A 26229-nucleotide genomic window follows, 5' to 3' on the forward strand; every position below is an offset into this window, starting at 1 on the left:
CTTGCCAGGGCTGGGCTATCAGTGATGGAGTGCAAGGTGCTTTAACTCCAGCAGTGCTCTGGATCCACCATTTTAGCAGACCTGCATTTCATTAATTCAAACTGTTCATGCCCAGCTGGGACTGCCCTAGGATATACTAAATTTATTCGTGGAGGTGTCCACAGACTGGTGCAGAGAATGTCAGTACAGTGACCTCTGTTCCATACTCTGGGCACTGATCCTCCATTAATTCCTGGCCATGGGCAGCAGGAATTCCTACCCCTGCCCTGACCCCAACCCCAGAAAAGCAAAGCCACCCTGCTGGGGAGAGCAGCTGTGGCTCATCAAGGTGAAGTCCTGAGCACCTCCAGCTTCCAGTTGTGTCAGAGGTGTCTGATGCTTTTGATTAATGTGTTTTAGACCAAATACTTTTATCCTGAAAACTAGGGAGAACCTTTAAACCATAATGGCAAAGACCTAATTATCTCCTGAAGTACACACAGGCTTGGATGTAGGTTCAGTAACACTCAAACTACCTCCCTTGGCCTGAAACAAAAGCCTAAAACCTGACCAAAGTATCACTTTTCCCCCCTCTAGGAGGGTTGGCTGCAAGTGTGGGTCAGTGCTGTAAGTGAAGGAAGTCAGTGTTCTTCCTGTAAGCCTGCAGATCATGATTTACATAGCAAAACTGCCACTCATTTCAGCATGGTTAGGCATCATCTGATAAGGTAACTCTGAGACAGGAATAAACCAGTACTTGCAGGTGAGGACACAACAAAGGTCTCAGGCACAACTTGCACAAGTCCAGCTGACGCCACAGCCCAGGGAGTTGCTGGCAGCACCCTGGGCCTGCTGTGTCCCAGCCCTGCTGTGAACCAGCCCCGCAGAAAGCAGTCTAAGCAGCCAAAGCAGCCTTCCCCTGAGCAGGGCTGCAGCCCCATCCTGAGATAAGTGCTGCCCATCTGAGGCCTGGCTGGAGCCCAGGAGGTCAGGGTTTGCCTACTGCATGAAGTGAATGGGATGTTTTGAAATGGAAGGGAGGTTTGGGGGAAGGAATATGCACCAACAAGCAGGGCAGATGGAGAAAAAAGGGATTTGCACTGTGGAAAGGGCACATCTGCTGTTCAACAGGCTGTGCCTCAGACAATGTTGCTGTCAACCTCACTCCAGAAAGCGTCACTTCTTTCCACCCACCCTTCTCCCCTGCTACAAACACCCCTCCAGCATCTCAACACCGTGCCTTGCTGGAGCATTGCTGGCTTGAGTTGCTGCTGCTGGGGAAAGGCTGCTGCATGTCACTGCTCTCACTCCAGAGAGAAGGTAAATGGCTGCGGAAAATGCAAAGGGAGAGACAGGAGAGGACTCCACCGGCAAGAGGCACGTGAGAGATCTTAAACACTGTGCTGGTATTCTCTGAGTGCCATTCTCAGGGCTGGAACAGTCAGCCAGCCTTGTCTGCAGGAATACTGCCCACAGAGACTGGGGAACAACGTGCTTTTAACTAGCCTTGCCTTTTCTGCACGGACAAATCTGGTAGCAGGCCACCCAGTTACCTATTTATATATGCAAAGCATGTGCTCTGCCCCTTTTCTGGGCACCATCAATTACATGCACAAAACATAGGCATGAAAACCTGGAGGAACCTTGAGCTTGAAGTTAACAATTGCTATTATCTTGTTAGGATTAAAGATTAACTATGCCAGTAAAAGGATGTGTTATGAAATGTCTTTCCCAGGCTTACAGTAAATAGAGAGTTTCGTTTTCTTGGTTCTATTTTTTTTTCTTTATCTCAAAGTCTTCTCAGGATTTAGAGTAATTATTAAAAAGGGCTGCTTTTATTTACCATAACACCAAAATGTTGTCACTTGCCACGTGACTGCTCATACTTTCATTTGAGATGTCGTGCAGAAACACATGGAAATCTGGTGAAGGCAAACCAATTTTAGAACATGTTCCGAGCAATTGTTTTGCAGCACTGCCCTACAGTATGAAGTCTCTTCCATTTCTTAAATTGCCTAATCAAATGCAGACTCTGTTCCAGTCACGCTAAATTTTCACATAATGGCAGAAAAATACTTCTTTCTAGCCTAGCAGTGAACAGTTGGATCACATTATCACATTTGCTGCCTTTGTAGTCTCCAAGTGTGTATTTGTGTGTGTATGTATATACATATTCACAGGGGAGGGGGGAACACCGTGCTCATTTGACACCCTGGGGATGGTCAGAGGGACAGGGACACACCTTGAGAGGTGCCTGTGCTGAGGGTCTCTTGGGGGTATCTGGCTTACCAGAAACACAGAGCGGTAGGGAAAAATTTATTTTTGTGTATTTAAAAATCAGATGTATTAGTGCAGCATTTGATCTGGCAGATTCCTGGCCCTGCATTCTGTTGAAGTTATTACACTGATATAAATGCACTAAGGTAAACTGCACCTATTTGTTGCCAGTTTGGGGCTGGAGACAGGACTGTGAAATGTGTGCCATGGCTCTCCCTGCTCTGGGTCCCAAGCTTGGGCACATCCCTGTGCTGATTTGGGGAACTCTGCACCACAGAACTGCCCATTGTGCACAGAGCAAGCACAACCTGCAGAGCCCATCCATGGCAGTGTTTGCAGCTGGATGCAGCCATGCTGGGCTCAGCTCTCCCCCCTCTCTGCTTTACTTGGGCTCCATCACCTCATGACAACATTCACTCTGCAAGACAGGGAAATATTTGCATCACAATACTTTGGCATTTTGACTTGTGAGCCACAGAGAAGTCACAGATCAGACCTTTCAGAGTAAAATGTTAAAAAATATATATTCAAATCAGTAACACATGGACTGATGGTGCTTGAATTAAGGTCAGAAGGAAATCTCTGCCAAATCAGGGAATGAGACTTAGGGCTTTAAAGCTTTCTATTACAGCCTGTTCCATTCTCTCTTCCACATTGGCCTCCCCAGATCCCCAATACAATTACAATGTTTCCTTAAATCCTTGGGTTGTCACAAGGAATATTAGCCAGTGTAACAACACGACAAGATAACCATACCTATCCCCCACACTATTTACGTCGGCAGGTCTATTTTTCTTACCCCTCTGTGCCAAATATTTAGGTTTGTGCTGGCACAGCTTGCTGCTGAAGAGCACTGTTCAGCCATGAGCAGCGTTTGTTATGTTTTTGGTGAGGATGAAAACCTGATACTTTAGGGGGAGGAAAAGCCATAATCCACTCTCACAGTAAAACCTGTACAGTGGTATGCAAGACAAAAAATTTCTATCCATACTCTTGCAGGAAATCAGATTAATCCCCAAAGCATGAGATTTGATTATTTTTGTCTGAGGTTATCATCAAGGAAAAAAATTACATAATGCTAAAAATATCCACACAGCTTTTACTTTATGAAGAAAATATGATTTACTGAGCAAAAACAAATTACTGGCTTTTCGGTGTTAATCTTTGATAAACACGTGCTGGGTTAAAGAAAGTGTCACAGAGAGAAGTTTGCAAATTGAAGGAAACCATTCAACTCTGCAAGATTATTTCCCCCCTCCCTTATTACTCCTTTCATGAGACACCTGGGGATATTGTTCACACACTGTTGACAGCTTTCCCACTACTGCTTTTCCTCTGTTATCTGCTCCCTTCTCTTCAGCACTCGTCCCCAGGTGGCAATACACAAAAGAGCTATATTTGCAAGGGGTGCCAAAGCTGGCTCTTGGACAGCCATTGAAGAGCCAGAGGGCCCTCTCCTGCCTTCCAGGTTGGCTGCTTCAAGTTGTTTCCCCAGGGCCCTGACCCACCAGGCAGTGCTCTGGCATTTCACCCCTGGAGCTGCACTGCTCAGGGAACACCCGCACTGCCCTTTCCTGCTCTGGCTACCACCTCACCAACAGGCAGAGCCACGCTCCCTCACTCTGGGCTACGTTCAAGGGCCATCTAAAATTGCAATACTTAGCCTTAACTATACATGGAGGCTTTTTTAAAATTAAATACACATTTTTCTTCTCTGTGGTCTCCCAAAACACAATGGTTACACAGCCCGATGGGGCATGAAGGTGTACAACATGGGAAGGGGGTACCTAAATGGAGGTACAGCATAAACAAGGGCTTGACATACAAGCATGAAGATTTTCTTCCAACCCCAAAGTGCATCTGTCATGACAGACAGACACAGAAATAGCAGCAACACTTTGTGCTGGTGCTGCAGTCCCTGCCCACCCCCAGCGCCCGGGAAGAGAGGCAGCAGCACTTGAGGGAAATACCTTTTGTTTCACACCACAATAAAGCTCTGAGGAGGGCTCTACCCAACATAGGTGTGAGCTGGTTCTTTACCACTGCTTGAGAAAGAGAGTCCCAGCTGCCATGACCATTTGGTAAAATAAAGATGAACTGTGTAGCTCACATTAAGAAAAGCCTATTGTTGCAGTAATAGCTGAGCTGAGTGACCGGCTGATCAGCTCTCATCTCTTCTGAGGTTTCACTCCCACCGCTGGTGGGCAGCCAGTCTGTGATGCTGCTCCCCAACAGTCACTCGTTACTCTTCTAGATGAGCAACTCTGTGCTTGCCTCCCTGCTGTCCCTCACACACTTGAAGAGCCCCCTAGCAGGCATCTGCCAATTAACTCCTCATTCTCATCCCAGGCTCTCTTCAAAGCTCCCCTTTGCCTCTGATGCCAGAGCCCGTGTGCCCCCTGTCCCCGACACACGCAGCTCGGCTGTGTTTAGGTGGCTCTGCCCCAGCACAGCCGCTGATTATGCAGGTCAGCACGGCTCTCCTGCTTCCAGAGGCCACTGCCCGACTGTACCCGTCTGCCATCTCTTCTTTTAAACCATCCACTGTGGGAACAGGATCCATCCCTTTCATTCTGTGTTTTCCCCAGTGCCCATCCAATTAGAAACTGGGCTGCGATTTGGCTCTTAGATGTAACGGTTAAAAAAAAGTAACGGCAACAACAAACCTTTCTGCAGGGAGCGTCTCTGTGTGCAAATACGACCTCTGTTATGTTACCAAGGTCAGGCAGACCAAGGCCAATCTGCTGTGTGAGAATATAAATCAAAGCTGTCCAGGGACTGATTTCGTTTACAAAGGTTTGTAACCATTCTGGACATAACAAATGTTACTTGCTTGCCTGAGCTCCTTGCTCCTCCTCTTCCACCGCCACTTCTTTGCTCCTCCACTCCCACCAAGCCCCTCCCTTCCCACTAATACCTCTTGACCTCCTTTGCTCTTGAAAGCAAAAGTTCTCTTCTAGCAAGAAAGCAGTGGCTCACACATGACAGACAGCCATGCTAGGCCAATTTATTTAAATTATGCAAAAATCTCAACAAGTAAAATTAGCATAGAGTCACAAGTACATTCACCTGCTGGTTACCTGCCATTCAAAGCACACGTCAGAATTAAAACAACAAATGCCGTAACAACTTCTTTCCTATTGCATTCATAGATCTGCAAAACAAACCAAGGAAAGCATCTGTAGCAAGTATTAGAGTCTGGGCACAGATCCTGTGAAATCACATGGTTTCCGTTGTGGAACTAAAAAGGCTTCTACAAGAATGTGTGAAATACACAGCCGAAATTCTCCATTTCTTTCTGTGCTCCTTGGCAGTTTGTGTGGCTAAGTTAAAGTGGCAAGTTCTGTTTCTGTAGCTGGCACTTCCCAAGCTCACCCCAGCCTGCACACTGAGCACACACAGATGCAGCCAGCAAGCTCCCTCTCGAGTATGGACAGAGTTAATGTCGTCCCACTCCAAACAACAGGTTGCTGTCTCCAAACTGGAGCCTTGAAAAGCAAGAGTCCAGCAGTTGCCTCACTCCTCCCAGCTATTCTCCAGCCCTTCCTTCTGCAGGTGTGCACACCGAGCTGCAGTGGGGCTGGGCAGGGGCACCAGAATGAAAGAAACTTCACGTTCTGGATGTTAACTTTAGTTACCAGAGCCAGACAATGCTGCCAGTGGCGTGGAAGAAAAAATTGCTGTAGCCAGCTGTGCTGTTCACAGTCGGGTGGTTTCTGTGTAGCTCCAAATGGTTATGGAGCCAGTAGCCTGTTGTGGCCAAGGACAGGATGATGGATGGTCTACACACACTGTCCAAGCAGGGAGAATGGCAGAAGTTCACTTCAGGGTTGTTAAAATGCTAATCTGGGCTACTTAACAAAAGCTGAATGGAAAAGAAAAGTTAGGGAAATCAATACTACTCATATGTTGTATATATGCACGGCAGATTTGATTTCTGTGGTTAACACAAACATTTGACTTTGGAAGTGGGACAATTCAACAGTCATCCTGTCTGAATAAACTGAACCAACTTCTGATATTAGCTGTACTGTAATTACTGTCAAGCCACGACGAGGGAAATCAGGCTATGGCAACAACACACGGAGCTCCACAAACAGCATGGAAAGGGCAGTAACACTGTTCTCACTGCACACCTCTTCCATGTGACATGGGAACAAATCACAACCCACTTTCTTTTGAACTCAAGGCTGGCAGCTATTCACAGAACAAATAACAGCTTAATAAAATGGCTTAGATGGATTTTAACAGTAACTGCAGTAGCTTATCAGATGCATAAGAAGGGATCATCTGTTCGAGCAGCAGTTTTGACGAAAGCAACATTTGAACTGTTTTAATTACATACAGAGTTGCTAAGACTGAAAATAACTTGTGCTACTCAATGCCAGTAATATGCCTTATTCCATCTTTTCTTAATTACTTGTGGAGCAAATTGTTACTTTATCAAGTGGAAAGGTATCTGATTTTATCAATCTGGAATTGGAGGTATGTTTAACATATGAGTATGTAATCAACCATCATCTCCTCTGTTCAGTTAGCAAACACACAGACTAAGCCTTGAAAAATATCAGAGACTGCAACATAAGTAAGCTCCACATAAGCTTATACAGGCACAGAAGCTGTTGAAGTACCTGTTTCCTTTGTCTTACCAAAAAAGACTAGAACTGAAAGAGTCTCCGTCATACCACTTTTCCACACCTGATGAAAACTGACCATATTCACCCCTAATCTCTACTTGACTTCAGATTTCAAACTGCTTTTTATTTTTCAGAAGGACAAACAAGCATAGCATTTCAACATTTCCATGCACGTTCTGTCCATCTAAGTGGCTACAGCTGACTTCAGGGGACACTGAGTCCTGTGTTAAGTGCACTAATGTTTTGAAAGAATTAAAAACCTATAAAAATTCAGAACTGAAATCTGAATGTGACCAACTGTACTTAGACCAGAAGATACACTATTACAAATGCCTAATATACACTTTGAACTGAACTTCCAAGGTGGACTTTTCCTTCACACAGTCGGTCCTGTCCTCTCATGACAGGACTGACTGGCTCAAAGATCAACTGCGAGTGAATTGCATCTATAATTAAGCATTCCATGTAAATGTGCTCTTCATAAATAGACAGCAAAGTTATGGCGGTTCCAGGGGCTGAAATATCTGCTCTAACAGTCAGCTCAGCTCAGGCATTCCCAGAAACGTTCAGATGGTCCAGCTCAAAGGGCGCGGGAGGCTGGGGGGAAAACCCGCAGCCACACAGCTGGTTTGTGGAGCTCTGACAGGGCCATCACTGTATTCCTGGCACACACTCCTGCATCACACAAAGCACATTTAGAAAATGATGTTATCTCTGTTGCATCTCACCATAAAGGAGAGCAGGTAGTGACAGACTGCAGGATATGGGGGAGGAAGGTTCACTGTAACGAAAGGTGCAGATGAAAGTGAGAAGCTGGTTAAATAAACCAACGTAGAGCCTCTGGGTTATACTTTTTTGGCTGCCTTTCTGAAAACAAATCTGAGCTACATAATTCAGAATCCTAATAAATTCTTACTACAAACTTTTCCTTCCCGATTTAAAAAAACCCTGAGCTTTATATTAGTTAACACAAAAACTGCTGAAGTTCATAATTATATAGAGAAGAAATCAGAGCACTAAGCTGGCAATTTGTTTTTATCTAAGCCAGAGTAAATGTTTATACAATATCTGCCAACATAACAAAATATGCCCGTCACTTACAACATTAAACATGATTCCATACAGCTTAATTTACTGAAAGGAACTCAAGTAGACTTCAGAGGTGCACAGAATTTTATAGTGTGAATAAAGCAGGGAAAACGTCTATTCTCTTTTGCCACAAAAGTAATTGCAAAGCTTTACAATGAGCTTCCTGTTGGACTTGGGAAAAGGAGAGAACCTCAGAAAATTCTCTGTGAAAGTATTTGTATGTGAGAGCAACAGACCAGCAGTAAATGCCTCTAAGACAGTAGGAAGCTGTTTCTTCAAATAATATTTAGGGAACATTAGTAAGACCAACAACTTGAAGCACAAAGGTATCCCAGTAAAGATGCATGTTTTTTTTTTCCCCCAAAGGGAATAACCAGGAGAAAAAAATGCCACACATTTACAGAGCACTGAACAGTATTCTGGAGGAAGTTTGCTGCAATTCCTGCACATTATGTGTGAAGCGTGTGTGTGTGTGTACATGGATAAGCTACAATACCATCTGTACAGCAAGTGCCACATATGTGAGCATTATGAACCATCATTGCTGCTGCTATGCTCAAAAGTAAATGTATTCTAAGCCACACACAAATACAAATACAAATGACTTTACACACTGAGGGCTGAATTTTGCTCAAATTACTCACAGGCTAATGCTTGTGCTACAGACATAATCTTGACCAGAAGTAATTAAAAACCGTGAGATTGGCAGAAGCCCACTAATTTAAGACCAGTTATATTCATGCTAACAAGTGGGATTTCCACCGGAACTACAATTTTTTCAACACATCAACCTAAAGCAGTTAATCCAATTTTTCAACTCACAAGATAAAAACACAACAACCATAAAAAAAAAAAAAAAAAAAACAACCCTCCACAACCACCCCACAGCCCTTTAAAATACAGGCGTAATAGCCACCTAGATATATCTGTGTGACCTTTCATTTCCATTCATCCTTATAAATAATAAAGAAGGCTTTAAACCCTTTCTAATTAGTCCTTGAAAGCAGCTGTATCGGTTTCTGCAGATGAAACGCCCCCACCCCCCCAGAAAAAAAAAAAAACAAAGTTTCCCCGCTCGGCACCTGAGCATTGTTTTCGACAGGAGGGCGGGCGCGGAGCTGCCCCTGCCGCGGCACGGGGATAATTCAGAACTGACTCCAGTATTTGTTTCCATCCATTATTGATGGGGAGCTGGAAACGCGGCTCCCTCTGCCTCCCAGCGCCCGGCTGCTGCCGGGGAGCCCGTAAATCACGGCTCGCCAGGCTCCCCGCCCCGCCGGCAGCGCCGAGCCCCGGCCCGGCCCGGCTCAGCCCCCGACGCGGCGCCAGCCCCGACTCACCCCAAGCGCCCCGGGGCGACTTCGCCGGGGATAAACCCGACAGCTCCGCTTCGGCTGCCCCGTCTGCGGCCGGCGCCGGCTCCCGCCCGCTCCGCTCGGCAGCGCCGCCGCGCTCCGGCCGCTCTCCCCGGTACCTGCAGCCGCCGCGCCGCTGCCCGCGGCCGCCGCCCGCCGGCGGGGCCCGCTCCGCCCGCCGTCCCCCGCCGGGCGCCCCATCCCGGCGCTGCGCTGGGAGCCGGGGCGGCGCGGGGGAGGCGCGCCCGGCAGAGCCCACCCCCGCTCCACCTCCCGCCAATGGATTTATTCTCGCCCGCGCCTCGCACCGCGGCGGCCCCCGGCCCGCGCCCCGGCAGCGCACAACTTTTCGGGCTCACCGCAGCGGGAGCGCGGCCCGCGGCCGCCGGCGGAGCTCGGCCAGTCGCGCCATGGCGGGCGGGACCGGCACCGCCCCGGCCGCTGCCCTCCGCCTCCGCCTCCCCCGCCGCGGGCAGCGCCGGGCGCCGCCCCGACACCGACGCCGGCCCCGCCGGCTGTGCGGGGCTCCGGCAAACTTCGGCCGTAGTTTTACCCCTCCCAGCCCACCTCGGCAAACCTGCCCCCGCCCCGAGGCCGCCGAGGTAAACAGCTGGAGCGAAGCCATCGAGAATTTGTTTTGTTCATCGTCGACGCCACCTTCGCTTCTTAAGACAGAAATTTTCATTTCTATTTGGGAAGAAAAAGTCATTGCGAGCAATGCAATTTTGCGAGCTAATGAGACTCGATTTTGCAAACGAGTACTTTGCGTGTGGTGCTGGGGGGATGTCCTTGAAATGACATCTTTTTAAATGCCTGTCCAAAATCCCCTCAGATATTCCAGAAACAAAGGGTTTAATCCCAGAAATGAAGTCCAGGAAATAGCTGTCACTAATTCATTTTTCTTCACATGAAAGATAAATTAATTAAGGCTTAAAGTACCATGGAGTATTTTGGATGCCCCTGCAAGGGAAAAAAAAAAGGATTACTTGCCAAACTGTTTCATCTATGTTTTTTTAATGGAAAATAAGAAAAAAATCCAAGTAAAAGTAATTCAGAGATTTTTGCTGGGGAATATATACGTGCATTTCCCAAATTCCTGTCCCTTAGCTGAGCACTGGCTCCACAGTAAAGCCTTGGGCTGGTTGCTTCCCACAGCTCTCCTAGCCCTCTGGAAGACAAGCACTGATACTCCCAAGCAGCATTTGGGTTGATCTGGCAGGTTTTTACACACGCACCACTCACAGCAGGAGCGTTGCCTCTTGAGAACTGATTCATCTAAGTAAGGGTGCCAGGATTTGGCCCATAGTAAATTCTCTTTAGAGATGGTGCCAACAAAATCTCCCAGCCATGGGAATAGGACGTTTTTGGCAACTCAGTCCCCCTTGGCTGTCTCTCTCTGATGTTTCCTAGTGGTGACAGGCTAAAGGCAAGATCATTATGGGCTTCCTCACAGCGAACACAGCACAGCTATGTGGCACCCCAGGAGCTGCTGCCTGGTTAAGGTGTAAGGACATTATTTTCTCTTTCTGATGAACAGCCCTAATCTGAAAAGCATAAAAATTTGCACAGTGCATGAAAATGCCATGATAGAGACCACTCGCTTGGTTAAGAATTGAATCACAACCTCAGGAGAACAAAGCTGAAAGTGCTTCCAAAAGAAGGATTTGTTTCACAGAATAGCTCTGTGGCCTTTGCACTGGAAGTGAGATACCCAGAGCAGACCCATTGTGGTGGGGATTTGTGCTGGGTATGGATGGGTGCCTAGGTGTAAGCTACCCACACCAGGACATTAAAAATGTGGAATTTGCTCCCTGGCTTTTGAAACTCCTGATGGTAGTGTTAGCCAGGAAAACTGCAGTGCTGGAAGAGCCACTCATATTTTCATTCAATGCACCCCTTTTGTGACTGCTGTGTAGAAATTACTCCTCGATGTTGTTCTGCTGTCCCTGCTGGGGAGGTATCGCGTGCCCAGCCCTTGGCACTGCTGGGGCTGTGGCTGTGTGCTCCCCTCTGCTCTGACAAGGGCAGCCTGTGGGAAGGGACCTTTCTTCCCTGCCATACCTCCGAGCCACAAGCTCACTCAAGGTTTCCATATATCAGGATGAAAGATTAATATGGTTTAAATCTCCTTCTGCTTCAATTAGGCAGGTGACACAATGTTGAGAGTGAGATCGCATTCCCGTAGGGCAAAGGGTTTCAGCTAGAAGTACAGCATTTTAGAGGATTTTGGTACAGCCAAGACTAATACCTTGTGTCTACACTTATATATGGTAGTTTATTATAATTTCAAAATTTGCTGCATGGCTAGGAACCACTTTATGTAAGGATTTAAAGTATGTGCATTTACAATATGTTTGCAGTCAGGGAATTACACAGCCACAGGTTTTTAAACACAAATATATGCAGGCTCCTATTGATATGATAAACTATCAGTAACATGTGCTGCAAAGCTTCTTAAATCCTCATTGACACCACAGACCACTATTGTGTCAATAGTGTGCAGATTAATGGGGTATTGTCAGGCTATTTTAGGCCTTAACTTTCATTTATCCTAAAACTTGTTCTTCATTGTAACTCTTAACCTTTAGATTCTGCCAACACATTTCTTGTCACAAATATACTAATGGAATTAAAAGAAACCTGGCTTTTAAATGTTAATTACCCCTAGAATGATTGATTTGCAAAAGAAACACATCAGCAGGATCTGAAAGTACAGAGGCAGAATAAAATGGACTGAGTGTTAGCCCAAGAGCCTGGAATGCCCAGGGACCAGCTTTGGCTTCAATGAGACTGTCCCTGTGTCCCAGGTGGCAACAGAGCACTGACCCACCTGGTCTCATGGGTAGGGTGTACAGGTGATTCCTACTGTCCAAAGGACTTTTCACCCTCTAAGTGCTTTACAGACTTGAGCCACTCTTATTCATGAATTTGAAAATATAAGCAAAGTGTTAATAATTTACCTACTGGTAACAGAAGCACCCTGTGTTAGAACAACATTCCTATTTTTTTATTTATTAAAATATGGATAATACTAAACTGGTTTTAAATCAGGCATGTCATTCTGTTTGAATGCGTCCACTGGGTTCATAACCAAAGGTGAACTGATTTCAGCAAGCAGGTGTGTTGATTGACATCACCAATTCAGCCACATGGTGATTTGGTGAGGAAGTGCCAGTGCACAGTGCAGGGCAGTTAGCAAGTTTGGGAAAACACCTTCAGATCATGGTAGCTCAGGAAGAGTTAGCTCAAATGGCACATCCCCAGGAAATACCAAGTACTGAGGGAAATGGAATTGACAATTTACCCCTGGCCGAGCCAGAGCTCCATCAGTGACTCAGCATGCAAACGCACGGACACAATGGTTTCTGAATGAAATATCAAACTCATATTTTGAGGACACGTTCATTTAAGCTGCGTCATTTCCAATAAAAACAGCAAATGTCATTTACAGGGGGATGGTCAAATCACAGCAGTGCCAAGAAGTGATGATGTTTTACCCTAAGAGTCATTTTGTTTTAGCTAAATATTTTCTTCCTCCCTTTTTTGCCAGCGCATACAGACATCTGCCTACTGCAAGGCATTGCATAGAGGAACTGGGAGGTAATTTAATATGGATCGATACATAATTCCTGATGAAGTAGACATGCAGTTTTTATATTCACTATCCTTAAATCTCAATTGCAAAGTGCGATGTTATGACTTACCTTTACTGTAATTAAGTTTGATAGTAAAAGAGAATAGAATTTATTTATTATGAGTGAATAAAATTAGTTGGACAATTTAAGGTGCCATTCAATGAGTAATGCTCCCATAGAAAGGGTAAACATTTGTCTGCCTGATAATAGTTGTTCGTATTAACAGCCTAGAAAAGTTATTTTCATGCAGCTCTGGTTTTATGCGTCTTCTTGTCTTCTCAATATCCTGGGAGCCATTGCATGGGGCAGGGCAGGCATGTATAATACGTGAATAAATGTAAGACAATTTCCAAGAAAAACAGGCTTTTTATCTCTATTGATTGGTGGAGAATTCTCTCCTTTGGACTTTTAAGAACATAAATGAAGAAAATAGGAAGATCAAGCTTTAATGCCTCACAGCTCATGACCAGAACAGGGTTAAAGCCACATAAGCTGAAACTGATAACCCATTATGGTGTCAGCCTGCACAATGCAGAATTCCATGTTTCCTATTGCTCACCTCTGTGAGAGGGATGCCAACCATTCCTGGCTTTAGCACCCCATCTCCATGAACCCTTTCTGTAGGTTTTGCCCTTCTTTAGCCACTCATTCCCCATGGCTTAGATCCTGAGAAGGGTCTTTGATCTGCCTCGAGTGCATTTAAATCATATCCCTGTTCAATCACCCTAAACCTTGTTGCCAGGGGGGATATTGGTGAAAATCCCAGTGTTTGGCTGGCAAAGCAATATAGCTGAGCCAACCATTTTCCTTCTCTGAGTCCTGAGCTTGTAGCAGTATCAATGCAAGTCAGAAGTGAGACATTTCAGAACACTGTTGCTCATGATTTACACCAAGTGGCTAAAAATAGCAAATTGCTAATATAACAAGCCTGTGCTGTGTTGATACAGACAAATAATTGTTCATAAGTCAAGTTTTATTTAAAGAGGGGTAAGTTTAAGAAAAGATGTAATAAATTTATTAAATAGTGTAAATAGTATCCAAGGTATCACATGAGGGTAGTTCTTTATAATGCTTAAAAGAGAGAAGATAATTTTCTCATATTTTCCAAATGATGGGAGACCCCTCTTTTCACCCTTGACAGCTGTCAGAAAATTATAGGAGGTGCTTTTAAGCAATTACCATTTTGTAAAATATAGGGAGGAGAGAAAACAACTCCAGCACTTTTTTATAGCATCTTATTGGGTGCTGTATTGAGAGTCATGTTTAAAACATTTCTGACTGTCAAGAATTCACTTTAACATAGAATCATTTAGGTTAGAAAAGACCTTTAAGATCACTGAGTCCAACCATTAGCAACATCATTGTTCCCTTTTTAATATTTTTCTAATCTTCCTCCTCATTTAGAGGGATGTGCAGAAATCTCAGGCTGTATGCCTGTCACTTGAAGGTGTAGTGATAATTTTTTTGCCAACACTGATACTGGGCTGTGCACCCCAACTTGGCAACTTTGTCCTGTCTCTGTAAAGGACCAGCATGTGCATGTGCTTTCATTCCTGTGATTTAGCTTTCTGGCTGGTGGAAGAAATGGCCTCACACTGTTATTCATGACCACCCACCATGATCTGACATCAGTTTGCCTTGAGAAGCCCACAGAACTACCTCTATATTGAATATTTAAGTGATAAATCTAATAGCTGCTCTCAGGCAAAGGTCCACCTCAAATTCAGTGTGTTGGCTCTCCAATTCCCCCATCTGTACTCTGGGGAGGCAGGGGAGATGTGCCAGCAATGAATAAAAATAATTGGAAAACAAATAATTTTTTTAAAGCCTTGTCAGTATGCTGCATGGGTCAGCCAGCAGGGATCCTGCAGGGTCCTGTGCAGATGAACCTGAGACAGTGGAAAGCCAGAGACTCCTCCTCTGCTGAGGCTGTGGAGAGAACCCCATGTCAGCAAAGGCAGAAGAGACACAGACCCAATGTTTGCAACGTGTTGTCCTGTGTATTTCACAACTTGAAATGTGCCTAGAGTGAAATCTGGATGAAATGTGCTTGGAGTGAAATCTGGATGACCGTATGTCAAAGCCAATAAAAGGGATTCAAGCAATAAACATAACTGGGCACAGTCCTGTAAAACTGGTCATTCCTGCCTGTAAGCTCCCCATCAGGCTTAACTTTGAAAAACCAACTCTTTCAGGCCAGTGGTTCTTGCAAGGATCACTGCAATAGTAAAACATGATTAATTCCTGGTCCTTGCAAAAGAATCATTTTGTAAAATAATCCCAGTGAGGGGCAGCTGTACAGGGCAGAGAGCTGCCAACACCAAAGCCAAGCTGAAGGCATTGCCATGGTGCCCTTTGGGTCCAGGTACAGAGCTGTGTATTGCTCACTCCCCTCAGCACTTTAAATGTCTGCAGGAATGATTGAAAGCAAAACAAACTCCATTTTCTGTACAATTATTAGCTTTTCAGTTTGGTGTATTACAGCACCCATCTCTTGATGGGGAATTAATTCAAAACATCTAAGGTAATATCATCAAAATACTGTAATTAGATTTAATGGCACACTTCCAGGATTAATAGGTGATCTTCCTCACAGCCTACAATTTTAATTTCCAAAATTTCATTTGTCATACTGCTACTCAGTACAGATTCACCATCCCAGTGTTTACCTACACTTTTCCTCACTAGTAGTAAAATGTGCTGTCTTTTCCAGGCATAGACAGATGAAAAGATGTATTAGTAACAAATCTGTGTTCATGGCATATAATCACAAGATGACAAGACACTTAATGTTATCTATTTATATATTATGTATAGCAACTTCTGTTACACAAAATCACTCTTCATTCCCATTTTAGGGGATTACCTAATCCTGTAATTGATTCTGTGTGATGAGTCCCTGTTGTCCTGTGGAGACCCATTGACCTTCAGAACAGGCACAGGCCTGAAAACATTCCATTATTTCACTGTTTTTTTAATGTGTAAATTACAAGAATATATAGGATGAGAGCAGATGTTTTTATCTGTTTATTTACTTCACTGGGCTCAGAATTCTAAGTGTTTTATGACTTGACCAAGAAGAAGAAGAAGAATTACTCCCTATCAGTAAGAATGACCAAAGACATGATTGATGTTTTCTTTAAGGTAAATCAAATATTCCCACAGAAATGTAGCCAATCATACACGTTCTCAAACAGCTCAGAGCTACAGTAAAGCTACTTTCTACTGTAACTGTCACATCTCAAAACTTGCAAAGGTATGAAGCAATTGCTCACTGGTTATAAATACCAGCAGATTAGTTTATCTATAGATCTGTATCATGTTACTCATTCCAGAGTCCATAAAATCCAACATGAATCAGCTTGACTTCATACACAAACAATCACATCCTACACAAAGGTGAGTCCACAGGTAGCAGCTCATGACATTTTATAGTCATGGAGGTTTTAGTATTACAGAAAACAAGTAATTGGACATGTGTGCATGTGCAGACAGACACACACAGACACACATAAACCTTGCTCTTTCACTGTCCCACCAAATATAACTCCATGGATTAAGGCCTTAAATAAGCCTCTAAGAATGTAATTTAGTACAGTCTGAGTCCCCCTTGGGCAAGCCTGAGGGAGCTCCTTGGGCTGTCACAGCTCAGCAGCTGTCCAGCCTAGCACTGACTCAGGAGCCAAAACCCTGCCTCATTTGGGTGGCAGTGAAACAGTTGTAAGGGATCAGACAGACATTATCCTTGGATGAGGTAGGGAGGGTGCTTAGAAAATAGTTAATACCAGTAATTACTAAGAATAGAAAGGTAAACAAACTGCTTGCAAATTTGTATCTGAATGAATTCTGAAATAAAGCCTTACCACATGGCATTCCTATCCAGCAAGAGGGTAGACTCTTATCCTAGGTAATAAGAAAGATGATCAAACTCTTTACTTTTACCTCTGTGATCCACAGTAAAGTCCATGGCCCCCATTCAGTAATGACAGGAGCTGCTGCCTGTGGCATATTACTCTGAGTTTCTGCTTAGTGTGTGCCCCTTGACATCTCAGTATCTGACTTCAGCCCAGGATATTTTGTTCTTGAGACATAGGTGATTACCTTTAATTAGTCTTTCGACACTTACAGCCTTGTCTAACATTACTGTTTGTTTGAAAAAAATGACTCCTAGCTTTGATGTACCTCAGTGTTCCTTCTAGTGTGCTGGCTGTGGGCTGCAAAATCCTTTCTGTTGAGTAGCTGTAACAGAGCCATCCATGAAACCTTTCCTTTCTTCTGTTCTGTGCTGCATGTTTCTGCAGAAGAAAAATTTCCACTTAGGGAAGGTGAGCACACACACTATTCTCTGTATATATTCTCATACTATTCTCTGTATGTTATATATTCTCTCTATATGTTCTCTGTGCTGCTATTCTCTATAGTAAGAGGCAGAAGTGAGTGCAGATTGTTTGATCCTTTGGAGTTGCTCCTTCCCCCCATCAACATTTGAAATGTTCACAGTGTCTAAAGTCACTGATCCAGGGACATATCCTACTGCTTTCCTTTGGAGAATGCAAGATGACACATTTTCACCTTTGAGGTGACAGCAGGTGACAATGAGATAGGTGGCCCATTTCAGCCCCACATTGTCTCACTGATCACAGTATGCCAGCTGCTTGTATGACTGTGCATGTCAGCCCACTAATCTTGAGTGATGCAAAGCTCCACAGAGTCTGGGGAAATACCATTGTCTGTGACAACTCATGCAGGAAACAGTCATGCAAAGGAGCTGTCAAGGGAGGAGGCTTGCTCTAGGAGAGGGGGGTGTGTGGGGTCAAAAGTGTAGAAAGCACTTTGGATCCAAGGCAATATAAATTAGCCATGGCACCTATTCTATCCTACAAAATCTCCTATTTGCATCACATGCTGGAAGAATTAACATTGCAAAACCATACAACAAAACAACAGCCAGTAATAATCAAGTTATAACTAAATACTCTGGATGGTGCTTGACTTGGAAAAACAGGCTCAGGTAGGAATGCCAACACTATTATCTGACATAGCTGGAAAAAAGAGTAAGCTGTGACATCTCCATTCTTGGCAAATCACAGAGACTGCTGCAGGCACTCTGTTCCCTCTGCTGCTTGGAGTGATGCAGTCGTAGCTGCTGTCGCTGTTAGCTACAGATCTCCTCTCTTCTGTGTCTTTGTGGGGAAGAGGAGGGCATGAAAAGTGGTTCACTACTTGGGAAGCAATGGAAGAAACAGTATTTGTGGTTCCAGTCGAAGTTTTCCAGCTCCTTTTATAGATTTGACTTTTTTTTTTATTAGTTGCATAACAGGGTGCCAGGATTTAGCAGCCATGTTACAGCAAATAAATAATTTTATAATAAAGTCTGTCCACTGGCCAAAGATAACTACAGGTTATTCTCATCTTTCTTATCAAAAGCTGTTTCAGACTTGGATATTTTATCTGAGTACTTCAGATGCTGCCTGAACAGCTTCCCACGTTGAGAAAAATCTCAGTGATTGTTTATTTTGTGCATATGTACTTTGCATGCTGGCAGAGAATGCCTAGCTGGTAATTTCTCTCCCTGCCATTATTACCCATGAATGTGCACCAGGCCAAGAGCTCAGCACCAAACCAGAGAGGGATGGAAAGGTCTCCCCCTGAGTGTAGCCAGACCATGCAGAAACACCCTCCATATGTGAGACCAGCTGCATGAGGTACAGGCTTAGCAGGCTCCCTGCCACCTGGCCAGCCCCTGCTCTGCCCCAGGCACTGCCAGGGCAGGAGGGGAGTGGAGAGAGGGGGAGACAGGAAAGGGGAGAGAGCAGGCTGTCTATGCTCAGCCAGCTGACTGGGGATTTGCAGAGCAGATCAGGGCCATGGCCAGCCCTGGCCTCCCATCACATCACACTGCCAGGACTCAGGCTCAGATGAGCTTTGGACATGTCAGAAGAGGCCATATGACTTCTTACTACAGACCCAAGCAAGGAGCTCTCTGCAAGGTGAATCATCTATCAGTCCTGCCCATCAGTAATGTCATGGCACTGATATCAGGCTGACAATTTAGATTCCAAATCCTTCCTAGAAGGATCAGGATAGCACATGTGCATGTGTTCCTGGGGTTGTTGGCCATCTGGGCTGCTCTTAAAGCCATGTGGTTTTACACCCTGCCCACGTTTCAGGCATCCTGTATCCAGAATGGCACTCGGGAGAGCTGCATGTGTTAACTTGCTCTCTGATCTACACCCCTTCATGAACTTTTGACAGTGACTAAGTCTGTGTTTTCCCTAGGATCTTCAAAAACCTTTCAAACAGACCTGATGACAGAAAGCCTCTTGATTTTTTTGTTGGGACTGAGTGAAGATCCCTCTGTTCTCTCAGATGCCAAAAGAAAAAAAATATGAACTGTACTTTTCAAATGTCATCCTGGGAAGCCAACCCTCAAACTCTTCCTCACATATAAAATGTCCTGGCAGGATTACCATATAATATCCATTGCAGCAGTGGAAAATATCAAAGGATCATGGCTTAAAATTAAACAAAGCAGCACCCTTTCTTGTCTCAAAAGCAATACTATTCCTCTTCCTCTTTTTCCCTTCTCACTTGCAATTGCCATGCAGTTTGATAAAGTGGGATTAGGTATCCACAATAAACACTCCCATGTGAGGCCAGCAAGAGCAAATGGAAGCAATCACTTTACTTTTTAGCCCAAACCTTCTGTTACTGTAGCAAATGAGATTTTTCTTTTTTGCAGCTGACTAGCAGAAACTGATTTAGGCCCTTTGCACTTGCTGCCAGCAAGTGTTCCCACTCCAAAAATAGCCTGCTGAAGAAAGAAGTGTCAGTTGCTGTCTTCAACAGGCTGCTTTCTAAACCCATTGTTAGAAGACACCTACTTCAGATGAAACCTGGCATGTCACCACGCTGTGGGCAAAGTGCCATTCCAGCAGATGGGCAGGGGTAGGCAGTGCCAGCAATCCAGTCTGGATATCAACCTTGAGTAACAAGGTTGTATTCCCATCTGAGGATGTCGAAGCCTGGAGCTGTGCTCTACCTTAACCTGTGTCCTTACACACCTTGCTGCTCACACACATCTATGCAGTATTTGAAAGGTTTCTGTTTGATTTGCAGCCCATCTTGCTCTGTTCACTGGCACCAGGTTTAGGTTTGGGACGGGTGAGCCTGGCCTGCCATGCTCTGCAATGAAGGTGTGGGCAGGACCATCTGAGCAGTGCTTGGCTTTCAGTGCCTTTCTCCCCACTGTGGCATTTAGTAGCAAATACATGGGAGAACACCTCAGGGTGCTGTAGTCAAGGCAAAAACTTCCAGAAAGACCTCAACAGGTGTGGAACAGTGAAAAACCACAATGCAGGTACCTCTGAGTGGAGCTGCAGGAGTCCAGCAGAGGTTAATCACAGTGCTCCAGTGCCCCTACATTTAGAGTAAACAGGTGCCCACGTGCCAGGTGGAGAGAGCAGTGCTGCAGTCTCACTCTGTTCCAGCCTCAGAAATCCCCACACTCTCAAGTGCCTCACAAGAGCATCTGGCCTCGATGAACTGGGATTCATATGCCACAGCCTCGTGAGACTGATATGACAATGAAGTCTCTACCTTTCAATGTGTCTTGTACCAGAAAAAGCCTCTTCTTTCTAGTGAAATGCCAGCCTGTGTGTGGAGACTTTATCTAGGTTCTTCTGTGGTACCTGTTTGTGTTATATGTCTCACAGAGTCTCAAATTAAAGCATGTAAACTCTATCTGCATCTTTTCAAAATCTCGTCTTATATGTCCCATGAAACTATTAGTTTAGCTATCACTTGGTATTAAAATTTAAAAGGGTCACTAAATGCATACTGCTAGAAGGGAACAACATTAGTTACACATTACCAGAACAAAACTAAATTAAGAAACAGCTCATTTCCTTTGTACCATCAATATTTTACTCAGCCATAGCCTGGATGCTTGTACTCACAAAAAAGAATTAATCATTCATGTGCTAATGTACATCCATTTTTTAAAAATCATCACTTAAGTAATCATTTTTGTGTGTGCTCAGATGTGTGATGCCTGCTTATGAAAGTGCAGGAAAAATCAGTACAAATTAAATAAAATTTAAAAGGTGGATATCAGTGAAACAGATGCAAAAGAGTCCTCCATGCAGTAAAATTGTAATCAAATTGCTGTAAAATTCTGTTAGTGAGTCATAATTTGAAAAAGATACCGGTCTAATGCTAAACTTATTTATATGCCGTGCTATCCTCTTCATTTTGGTGCAAGCATACACAATGCAGTTCATCACAGATTTTGTCTTAAAACACGCATAAAACTGAAACAACAAAATCTTTACTGCCATCGAATTGGGTACTGCCATTTCCCAGGAGTTTATTTACCGAGCTCCACAGTGATTGTATCCTAACATCATCTGTGTCTGTACATCTGGGGGTTCCCAAAGCCCTCCCCAAAGTGAGGTGCAGGAAGTCTTGTGGAAAGGCTCCCACCCAGGGCAGGGCAGCACAGGGATCCCTGCCTGGTGTCCCTGTCACACGCCAGGTGTGGGAAATGAGGCACTGAATGGCTCAGCAAAACCAAACTTCTCCTCTCCTGCAAAGTGTCACACAGCCTGCAACATCTACCCAGCACACATCCCAGTAATCAAGGTTTCATTCCCCCAGCTCCCTGGAAAGGACTAACTGTATCTCCTGGGCTGGATTTGCTGCTGCCTTGGGCTTGTCATTTACACCCATGGAAAGTGCTCCAAATCAAGAGAGGCCTGCTTTGCTCAGATATAAATTACAGCCACTTTACTCAGCTAGAAATGTCTGTCTAAGGTGAAAAGTAGCAAAGAACAGCAGTTAGTGCTGGCTGCACTAAAAAGAGTTAAGATGGTCCTAGCAGATTGGAGCCCACGGTCCCATGGAAATTAAATCAACTTTTACTAAAGGTGTGATTGCTTCTTTTGGACTACCTACATCAGTGAAAGAATATGGAAAAGCTGTTAAATCCCTGCAAGAACACTGAATTTCACAGAAGAGCAGCACAATACTTAAAGTAGAATCTGGGGTAGCAGTTGTGTAGGTTTTTTCTTCTATTGCTTCAGTAATTTTACCGTGATGTATTTTGATGAATATATTTTAAAGAAGAACACAATTACAATTAGAATACAATTTAAAGAATCTCTGTGTTTATGAGACAATAACGCAACCTGCAAAATAAATTCCAAGGCCAAGTTGTCTATTAATATATGGTATGGCTTCTTGTGAGTGACTAGAGATGAGCTGGAACAATGCTCAGGGAAAAGCAAGAGAATATGCACCTTGACCCCAAGATTTGTGCTCCTTTTTCAGGTAAGAGCTGACATTCGGACTGAAATGGAGAAAATGATCCAGCAGGCAATACTTCTATTTTGCAGAAACTTCTGAGAAACTAAGTAGTGGGTTCCCACTCATCTCTTCACCAAAAGCCATGCTTTTGGGTATTTAATTTTGAATAAAGGACTTTTTCTTTTTTTCTTTTACTCTTTCCCTTCTTACTAGTTCAAATCTTTTCCAGATGAAACTTTTGTGATAACCACTGTGGCCCTCTGAACTGTTTCTCCCTCACCAAGACATCATACTTGCAGCCATCCCATCTGCAAATGTCTGAGTACATGGCAGAAAAAGAGCACAGCAGTATGATGAGCTTACTCACAGTGGAAAACAGGAGCAAAATGAGCTGACCATGATTTGGAGATGCACCATGAATGGCTGTATTTTAGCAAGGAACTGAGAATTTATCTTTTCTTTTGGAGAGGTACCTGGTGAAGCTGGCTTTGGCCACAGCTGAGGAACTCCCTGAGAAGCCAGCAGGAGCTCAGTGCACACTGCTCAGGCAGCAAACCAAGCACACAATGTACCTCCCCTGGCAGTTCAAAGCAACCTGGTGCTACAGTCCAGGACACAGCTAGGAGTCCGTAACCTTGGAAAATTGGATTGGTTCTGCTAATTTTATTTCAACCCAATTAAGGGACAATGCATCCTGAGCAGTGTACGAGGCAAAAAAGAGTTGCCAGATGAAGCATCCAGGTATGAAAGCCACTGCAAGTTAAACATGCAGGACAAGAACTTTTGCAATTACACACACAGTTAAATAAATATGGATTTTAAATTTCTCATTTTTATCAAATTCAGCTGTTGGCAAGACCTCAGCCAGAGGGAGGAAGGGGACATCCCATGGTTTATACTGGAGGTGACACAGAATCTTTGCACGAGCTGTCTGCATGGAGCTACCTGACTGCTTGAGACTGAAGTTGCTGATAAGAATGTAAAGTTTGACCTACAGTAACTTCTTTTTCTGAGTGCCTAATGGACTGGGTTTTTTTCCCAGTTCAGAAGTTGCAGGTGGGCTGGGGATCATTTCAGAGAGATTGAGCTGTGGACCTCCACCACTCCCTGTGCAGATGAGAGTCCCTGCAGAGAAACCAGAGTGGCAGTTTGCACAGGTGTGCAGAATTGCCCCAAATCTATGTGTGTGCCTCCACTATCTCAAAACACATACACATGTGCCTTCTTTTGCTTTTGCTTAAATTTAGTAAAGTGTCCTGAAATGCACTTAATATGATTTGAAAGATAAAAATGTCTCTGTCCTACTTGTGCCAGTTTATTGCTAATGTGGGCAGGTGATTCATCAATGGATGAAATGAGATTTTCAAGTTGTTTTAAAATGATGAGGTAGTTTTCAGAGCTCATGCAGTTTGTTACTAGATACATGATTTATTAATATATTTGTCAAATAATGTATTTGACAAGTTTTAAAAACATTTCTGGATAATTGCTTTTATAACTCATCAATCTTAAAAGGGGAGTAGCAAGATAAGATTGTATTTTACAATCCGTATTTTTCTAGTCTCTCCTTTATCATAGCCCAGTGCAAGGGCTGGAAATGCAAACACTGGATACATGATTCCCCAAGATTTTTCTCCCCAAGGAGATTGGCCAGTTTCAAACTTCATAATTGATTGGTGTAACTGTGATTGCTTTCAGCACCATGGGACCTGTTAATAGCACTTGAATATTTTGGTTTGATCTCACTCAAAACCATATATAAACGTGCATCTATTCCTTACTGGGTCCTATTCAGAAATATAACTTTCAGGATTACAGTTGCCTATTAAAGACTTGATTGAAAGATGGGTTCAGGGCTCAGACACATGCTCACTTAACAAAGCAGATGCAGCTTTCCTCAAGCTGTTTGTTACCACCTGCTTGTCACACACTGTGTCCCACCAAGGGGTGGATGGAGCAGGGTGTGTGAGCCCTTGGTAGCTGCTTCAGGGTGATGTGCTGTGGCTTAGCTGAATTCCCTGGATGTTCCCTTCCATCTGCAGGTGGCTGTGCCATGAACATGCACTCAAGGACCACTGACACAGAGTGAGCAGTTTTCACATGAGCCACAAGACTTCCCCAAGTGTGCTGGGCAGCCCTGAGGTTCTGCTGGGGCAGAGGAGTCTGCCAGAACCAGGGCAGGCCCAGGTGCTCAGGCTGAGCACACACATTCCCTCCCACGTGCTGATGCTCATTTCCAGGCCCAGCTGCTTTTTACTGCCCCTCTGCCAAGCAATTGCTCCCCATAACTGCTGGCAGAACACAGCACGTGCCTCTTCCCTGTGCTCTCTGGGCAAAATCAGGCAGGCAGCTTAACCACCTGCTAAACTATTTAAACCTCATGTAGTTTCAAAGCCATAACAGCCTAGCAGAAAAACAGGGATGGTCTTGGAGACCATTCTGCTGAATAAAAGTGGGGGAATTTCTGACACTCGACTGGTAGCTGGGAAAAGTGAAGCAGTGATGCCTTAACCACAGGAAGGGTTTGTTAACTGATATTGTGGGTTCACAACCACTTTTCTGAGACTACTGGGCAAGGGGGGGGAAGAGAGAGATGGGTTACCCTCAGATGTAAATCTCTGCAAGATCAGCATGTACACACCCTTCACAAACCTGCTCATGCAGCTTGTGTATAAGCCTACAAGGAGTTGCTGATTCAGGGTTTTCTTAATAACAAAATCATATTTTTTGGAATTTAAGTTTTGGAACATGATGCAGCCTTCTAAACTCTCTTTTATTAAAAAATAAACTAGAACAACATTGAAAGCATAGCACCAGCCAGTGCTGAGAAGGCAGACTATTATATTCAGAGCAAGAGCATATACGTTGAATAAACTTCATTTCTGAGATGTGCCATACTCAGACCTAGCCCTGCAAACACGCTCCCACCAGGTTTACTGGCATGGCAGAAAGATCCTGCCTGATCCAGTCCTTACAGATAAGGTCCTTCCATCTGCAAGAGCGGTTTTCCTACCACTCTTTCTTAGTATTTCTCAGTATTATTCACCAGTCAGTTTGATTTGTGACAGTATGCTTTTATACTTTTATATACATTTTAAAGTTATCCTTGTCTTTAGCTGTGGTATTGTCATCCAATCAGCTCAGAAACACCAGCTACAGCAGGAAGGGTGAACAGAGGCACTTCAGTAACTAATGAGAGTGGGGAGATCTGCGTATTGAGAGCAGGAGCAGCACACACAAACTGAGCCACCACCACCAATGGGTGAGCTGATTGCTGTTTATTTGAGGGGAGAGAAATGAGTTCTAACTGGCTAAGACACTTTTGTTTTCATGAAATGCATATTTGGCTACAGCAAATGGCTTCAAATCAGAAAAGTGACATTTTTGTGCTGGCTGTTTATAAACAGGATGTAGTTAGTGTAAGGCACCACAGCTGCAGTAACTGCAGCTTTTCAAGGCCAGACTGAAATGTATCATACTTTATCATTATTTTTCTCGTACTTGCTACACTCAAGGCCCTGCAATTTTATAGGAAGCCAAGAAAATAACTTGTCTGTTGGCACTTAATACTATATGGCAGTTCATTGTTTTCAAGAGAGTTTGTATTTTCACCTGAAACTTCATTCACAGCATCACAGACCCAGCCCTGTTTTTGATAGTCAATGTCAGCGCCATGAGCTTTACTAAGTTCACAACTGAACATATGAAGAGTGAGTTCAGTATTAAGAGTGCATTTAGCTGAGATGAGAGTCAGAAATTCAAAGCCTGCTGCTGACTGCCAATGGGGGGGGCAGGTGGGAATGGGCAAGGAGAGAGGTAGCAATAAGGCAATGGGGCAGCAGCACAGGTACAGCTTGCTGGAAAGTCAGATGCAGCTTCAATCCAGATGTCTTCCCAACACTCATGATAAAGTTGGTGGGAGTGGTTTGAGGAAAACGCCTTTTTTTATCT

The 26229-nt window shown here is 44.3% G+C and overlaps 1 protein-coding gene across 4 annotated transcripts in view; it reads right to left on the reverse strand.

Annotated features, from left to right (window-relative positions):
- Positions 1–9436, reverse strand: part of SEMA6D (semaphorin 6D) — a 31075-nt gene extending 21639 nt beyond the window's left edge. For all 4 annotated transcript variants that reach the window (XM_059481916.1, XM_059481914.1, XM_059481915.1 and 1 more), the window contains exon 1: positions 9323–9436. The gene's annotated coding sequence lies outside the window, so the exon portion shown is untranslated. The remainder of the gene's footprint in view (positions 1–9322) is intronic.
- Between the last annotated feature and the right edge of the window lie 16793 nt (positions 9437–26229).

Source organism: Ammospiza nelsoni, chromosome 14 (assembly GCF_027579445.1).
Source record: "Ammospiza nelsoni isolate bAmmNel1 chromosome 14, bAmmNel1.pri, whole genome shotgun sequence".
Classification (NCBI taxonomy): Eukaryota; Metazoa; Chordata; class Aves; order Passeriformes; family Passerellidae; genus Ammospiza; species Ammospiza nelsoni.